The following is a 6,781-nucleotide window of genomic DNA, read 5'->3' on the forward strand; positions in this document are numbered from 1 at the left end:
TTGTTTTAAAATAAAACATGTACACATTTTTTTTCAATTCATAAATGCGTGATTGTTGAGAACATCGAGATATCGATGTTGAAGATGGTTCAGCAACACTTTGCGCTACAGCAGCAATATTCTCCACACAAAGTCCAGTTTCAGGTTAGCCAGTCCCTTTTTTATCCTCGACGAAACTAGTTTCTTGAAATTTTTTCACCGCTTGATTTTTTATTCGCACCATTATTTCGCACGATGTTTTCCAAAATCAACCACTTTCATAATAATTTTCAAAAATTTGAAAGGCGGCCGCTGTAGCCGAGTGGGTTGATGCATGACTACCACTCGGAATTCAGAGAGAACGTAGGTTCGAATCTCGGTGAAACACCAAAATTAAGAAAAAGTTTTTTCTACTAGGGGTGCCCCTCGGCAGGCAATGGCAAACCTCCGAGTGTATTTCTGCCATGAAAAAGCTCCTCATAAAAATATCTGCCGCTCGGAGTCGGCTTGAAACTGTAGGTCCCTCCATTTGTGGAACAACATCAAAATGCACACCACAAAAAGGAGGAGGAGCTCGGTCAAACACCCGATAAAGGGTGTACGCGCCAATTATATACACATATATATATAATTTTAAAAATATATTTCCTGTGAAGACCCATTGTAAAAAGTGTCTTTCTTCAACAAGCAAAATTGATATAATATAATTGGAGCGAATAAACCGAATTGCAAAGTGGTTGCCCTATGTCCTCGATAACCTCACGAATTCCATCTTTGAGGTCTTGAATCGACCCAGGGCTGTTGGCGTAGACCTTCTCTTTCACGTGACCCCAAAGAAAAAAGTCACAAGGTGTTAAATCACAAAATCTCAGTGGCCAATTATGATCACCTCTTCGAGAGATAACACGGTCCGGAAACTCTTCCCGTAAAAGATCAATGGTTTTGCTGCTTGTGTGGCACGTAGCGCCGTCTTGTCGAAATTAAACGTTGTCCAGATCAATACCCTGCAATTCCGGCCATAAAAAAGCGCTAATTATCTCTATTCTATTCAAAATAACACCTGTTATTGGAAAGCCCTTTACAATCCACAAGTGCTCGATCAAGCATTACTGCATCACAAATATTAACTGTTTTATGCCTGGCGGCAGCAGCGTACCTTCTTTCTTTCGAAATGAGGCAGGGGAAACCGTTGACGTCAATGATTCTCAGTACAGAGCGTTATTAACCGACTTTAACATTGATATATCCGAGTTGTATGTAGTTTCAAAAATACGGCACCATATGCCATACAAGCGACGCAAAGCTCGAAGTCTTAAAGGATAAATTTGGCAATTGGGTTATCTTATGGTGAGCCTTCATACCCACCGCGATCAGGCTGCTTGACACTCCTCGATTACTTTCTCTGATGCTACGTCAATTGGTTAGTCTGCGCCAATAAATCACCCACTTTGGACGCACTCGATACCAACATTTCAAATGTTATTGCTATAATAATGGCACACATATTGAAACGAGTCATCAAAAATTGGAACGAACGCACTGCCTGAAAACCCGAGGCGGGTATTTGAGTAATGTAATATTCCATACACAATGGCAAATATGCAACTTCAAAATAAAGTCGGAATCAAATTGGTACTCGTATCTCATATTTTCGAAGTTTTATTTAAATTTTTTTCCATCGCCTTTATCTGGTCACCCTGTGACGCAAATTAAAGGACGAAATGTTTGCAGCCTATAACATAAATTTTAAAATTTTAGTTTTATGTATCGTTATTTTTTAGTGAGTACATCAATACAATAATGCCCTTTTTGCTCTTCTCCTGTGGAGTGTCATATATGTAAGTGTCTACCAAGCATATCCACAGAAGGTTAGTACATTTCATAAAAGTTTACTATAGATTCATCTTAATGTTATGGAAGCGTGACGTGAAAATTACTACATACCATATCTTTAAAAATGACTCGAAGCTTGAGGCCGAGTTGTTGGTTGCGCACAGTTTTGCGGGTGTGATCCAAGCCAGTAAATGTAAAATTGTTTAATTCAGTATTATTTTGGTATAAACCGACAATAAATATTATAATTCAGTCTATAACGAAAGTTGATTAAAAAATTCTGATTTTTAGCATATATTTCACTTTTAAAGGCATTTAATTTGTTGGATAATAAATTTCCCGTAGAAAAATTATTGTTTTAGGCAATTTTAGAAGACTTATTTATAAAGTAATTGTCGTGATCTGTTTCACAGTCATCTATAAATAGAGGAAAGTAAGACAATTATTTCCTGAAGTTGGTCCAATTGTTGACTGTAAAGGACCATATGAAGAGTTTGGTGGAAGGTAAGTTCATAATAGATGATCCAATCAAAAACACAGCAAAATCTTCGTAACCGTAAGTCCCAACTAGGCCACCGTTTATGCCACCGTTTTCCTTTAGCGTTGTCTCTTATCGTAATCAGTCACCATCCGCTTGAAATATGGGTCGCACTCTGCTGCTTAGGTAAACTTATGTTGGAAAACTGTGGATTTAGAGTTTAACGTGGTCGTTCAGCGTTGAAGATGAACGGCGCAGTAGATAACCAAAAAATACAATAACACTAGAATTTAAAGGACTAGCAGCGAAAATTACGACGATCGTTTGAAAAATCCGTGCAAAGTCAGGGAGATGACATTATCAAGGTTATATTTAGTTAGTAGCGTCTCTTGGAAGAACACAGACCAATTTTCAGCCAGATCGGTACATATCTTTGTTTCTGGCATTCGTTTGAATCGAGGAAGTCGAGTGATTTTCCATGTCCATGATGACAACACACCAGCTCACGCCTCAGCAGTTATTGTTGTAAAATTAATGGAAAAATGGTTCCAATTCGTTTCACATGCCTCCTATTGCCCAAATTTGGCTCCCTCGAACTCCAATTTGAAGAAATGGCTAGCGGGAAAAGATTTTATTCAAACGAGGAGGTGATTGCATAAACGAATGGCTATTCTTCAGACTTGGACAAATCCCATTATTCGGAAGAAATCAACAAACTAGAACAGCGTTGGACGAATTATATAACCCTAAAAGGAGACTATGTTGAAAACTAAAAAGGTTTACTTCAATTACAATAAGTAGTTTGTATTTTTGCACGCACTTTTCAAACAACTCTCGCAGAGTGATTGATGTAAATAATTTTAATTTAAGTAAAAAATTTCATAATGCTATGCAGAAAAAAAATGAAGGCAGGCTCTTCTGCATTCTTATTAAAACACATCTCAAATTTAGACATCTCAGAATATTCTATAACAGTGCACAAAGCTCTAGTTCACCCGTACTAGAATAAAAAACAGAGTATCAAATTCAAACCTCATCGTGGTTGGTCTCCTTGCCGCGGGGATGGGGCTTAAATGAAGGCTAAACTCCTTTTAGGAATTTAACCTATCATGAACTAAGAGGGAAGCTCTGTATGGGGATTGGTCGAACACCCTTACACGATACTGCGTGTGCGATGCTCGTCCAACCACCTATACGGAGAGTACCGTACCAACACATTCCCAAGTCAAGGTGTGCTTGGAATCGTGCCGAGGACTGAATGGTGCAGGGAATTAAAACATGTGCATCGCGAACGGAGTTTCCCTCTCGAATACCTGGCCGCCTTCGAGAGTAACTGTGGCCTTACCTCGGTAAGGGGCGCTGCCGCGGGGGACCCCATTACTTCCCCTAAATACTCGTGGGTTGTGGAGCTTGACGTAGTCAGGCGAAGCAACCGTAAGAAACAGATGATATGAACACACAAAAAAACGAACAAAACAAAAAATTTGTGCCGCGCTGCGACACAATACCATCCTCCGAGGAGGATACCCTGCTGGCCTCTAGTCAAGATACGGCTGAGTCAGCAAAGAGTAAGGGAAGTACCAGCCATAGCACACCCTTACTAAACAAGCAACAACAACAACAAAAAGGCCGCTAGAAAACACAAATCCGAGGGTGCCCTCATGAAGTCTCGCTACACGAAGGCGAGGTTCATTCTAAGCAAGATTGCCAAAAATGAACTCGCTGGAGCGACTGACGAGCGCGACGCGGCCGACAAACTGAAATACCAGCAGGTGGTTAAGGAGTACGAAGACTTCTTATCCAACAAACCCAAGGAGGACAACAAGAAAAAAGGCGATGCGATGAAAAGGAACAGGTCACAGGACGTGATCGACCAGGCACCGAAGAGACCTAAGGTGTCCAGCAGCATCGAAGAAACAAAGCAACGACCGTTCAGTGAGGTGGTTAAGGATAACCTCCTATATGCACTGATCGACGAGACCACAAACAGCGGCAAAGTGGTCCTGCAGAAGTGGGGGCAAGTGGAGGCCAAACTGTCCAAGCTCGTGTTAGACAAGCATGTGGTTGGAGCACAGGGCGGAACTCTCCCTTCCTTCGATTCTGCAGGAATACTTCGCGGCTGTAGGGTTATCAAGTGCGACGACGACTGGTCAAGGGTTGTCCTAGAAAGGTGTGTTGCTGAGATCAGCAGCACACTGAAGGCTTAAAACTTAAGCTTATTCCGGCCAAGGACATCCCCTGCCCTCCTCGCGCTCGCATTTGGCTGCCGGTGATGGACTTGAGCGGTGCAGAAGTGCTGAAGTACCTGAAGTCACACAACCCTGCGGTGCCGATGGACGACTGGGCAATCGTGAAGGCAGAAAAACCGCAAAAGAGCAGCATGTCATTCGTTCTGCAGATTAACGATGAGTGCCTGCCAATACTAAAACAACACGACAACAAAATGCGGTTTGGTCTAAGAAAGGCCAAACTAAAAATTTTCAAAGCAGACAGCAATGAAAATGAGGAAGACCCAGATGAGGCAGACAACAACATACAGCTAGAAAGACTAGAAAAGCTCGACCTAGCTGAAGACGACAATAAATCCGATGCCTAGAGCCATACAGGTGAATCTGCAGCACTCGAAATGTGCTACAGAGAACTTGGATGTCTTCCTTAGGGAAGGGGACATCGACATCGGTTTCATACAGGAGCCCTGGGTCAGAGACAAGGAGATTAGGGGGTTCCAAAACAACAAGAGCATCAACATATTCTACAACAAAGCAGACGGTAAGCCACGGTCATGCATAATCACTAAAAAACACTTAAAAGCTTTTCTGTGTTCTAATTTTAGCACTCCCGATTTTACGGTGGTGAAAGTGGAGCTACAGAAATCGGCGATATACCTGGCATCGGTGTATATGCCACATGAGAAACCGGCGCCGCCAGACGAAGTGGCTCGTTTCCTGTCAGCATTGAACAGCACGGACAAACTATTGATGGGCTGCGACGCAAACGCAAGAAACGAACTTTGGGGCAGTTCAGAGACGAATGAAAGAGGTGAGTCACTTTTCGAATTCCTATTAAACACCAACCTAGACATATGTAATGTAGGGACCACCCCAACCTTCACTTTTCCGAGCTCGGCAAATTTTCCAGGCTGGGAAGAGGTCTTAGACATTACCCTATGCACAAATAATAATTCCCAAATAGTCACAAATTGGAGGGTATCCGACAAGAGATCCTTTTCAGACCACAGCTGGATCCTCTTCGATATCAATCTTAAGCTTGAGAAACCCCTCTCATATATAGAAATCCCAGAAGAACAAATTGGCATACATTCCGTAGAGTGACCCAGTCTAAACTTCAAAACTTAAATAGAACCATAACGACAAGGGAAGACCTAGATGAGAAAGTAAGAGCTTTCGAAACTTCCCTGACGAAAGGACTTGAAGCCTCATGTCCCGCCACATATGGCAAAACAACCTATCCTACGTGGTGGAATGAAGATCTAAGTCAACTCAGGAAAATGACAAGAGAAATCTTCAATATCTGCTACAAACACAAATACTTCAAACTCTACAAAGACTGCCTTAGGGAATACAAGAAAGCAATCAAAGAGACTCGGACAGAGGCTTGGAGAGATTTTTGTAGTTCCATAGAATCGACCAAAAATACGGCCAGACTAGGCAAGCTTCTATCCAAGGAACACTCCTGCCCTTCCTTCTTGAAGAAAGACAACGGAGAGTGTACAAAATCATCAGCCGACACACTAGAACATCTGGTAAATACACACTTCCCAGGCAACACTGAATATATTGAGAACAATACTGACAGTGTTCAAACATCCAAACTATCACCCATTATAATCAACCACATCGTATCCCAAGATAGAATATTATGGGCGATAAAAAACTTTGAACCATATAAGGCAGCCGGTCCAGATGGGATATTCCCAGCCATGCTGTGGAACACTCGAGAAACGACGATTCCTTGGCTGGAGGTCTTTTTCAGGAAAAGCCTTATGCTAGGGCACATACCAAAGAGCTGGAGGAGGGTAAAAGTGATATTTATCCCTAAAGCTGGTAGACGCGGTCATGATACAGCGAAAGATTTCAGACCCATCAGCCTATCCTCCTTCATCCTCAAAACTCTCGAGCGACTGTTGGATGTATATCTCAGGGAAAAGATTACAGACTCAACGATTTCACCATCTCAACATGCCTATCTCAAAGGAAAATCCACAGAGACAGCTCTTCACGAGGTTGTAAGTGCGATTGAGAGGAGCATAGAATACAAGCAATACTCACTAGTCGCTTTTCTCGACATAGAGGGGGCCTTCAACAATGTCACCACAAGATCCATAATTGAGGCTCTTAACATGTTAGGCATAGACACAGGTCTCAACGAATGGATAGAGAACATGCTCAAAACTAGAATAATCATCGGTGAGGTGGGCAGCAGCACGATAAAACGCTCTGTCAACAGGGGAACCCCTCAGGGAGGAGTCTT

Source organism: Anastrepha ludens, chromosome 2 (genome assembly GCF_028408465.1).
Source record: "Anastrepha ludens isolate Willacy chromosome 2, idAnaLude1.1, whole genome shotgun sequence".
NCBI lineage: Eukaryota > Metazoa > Arthropoda > Insecta > Diptera > Tephritidae > Anastrepha > Anastrepha ludens.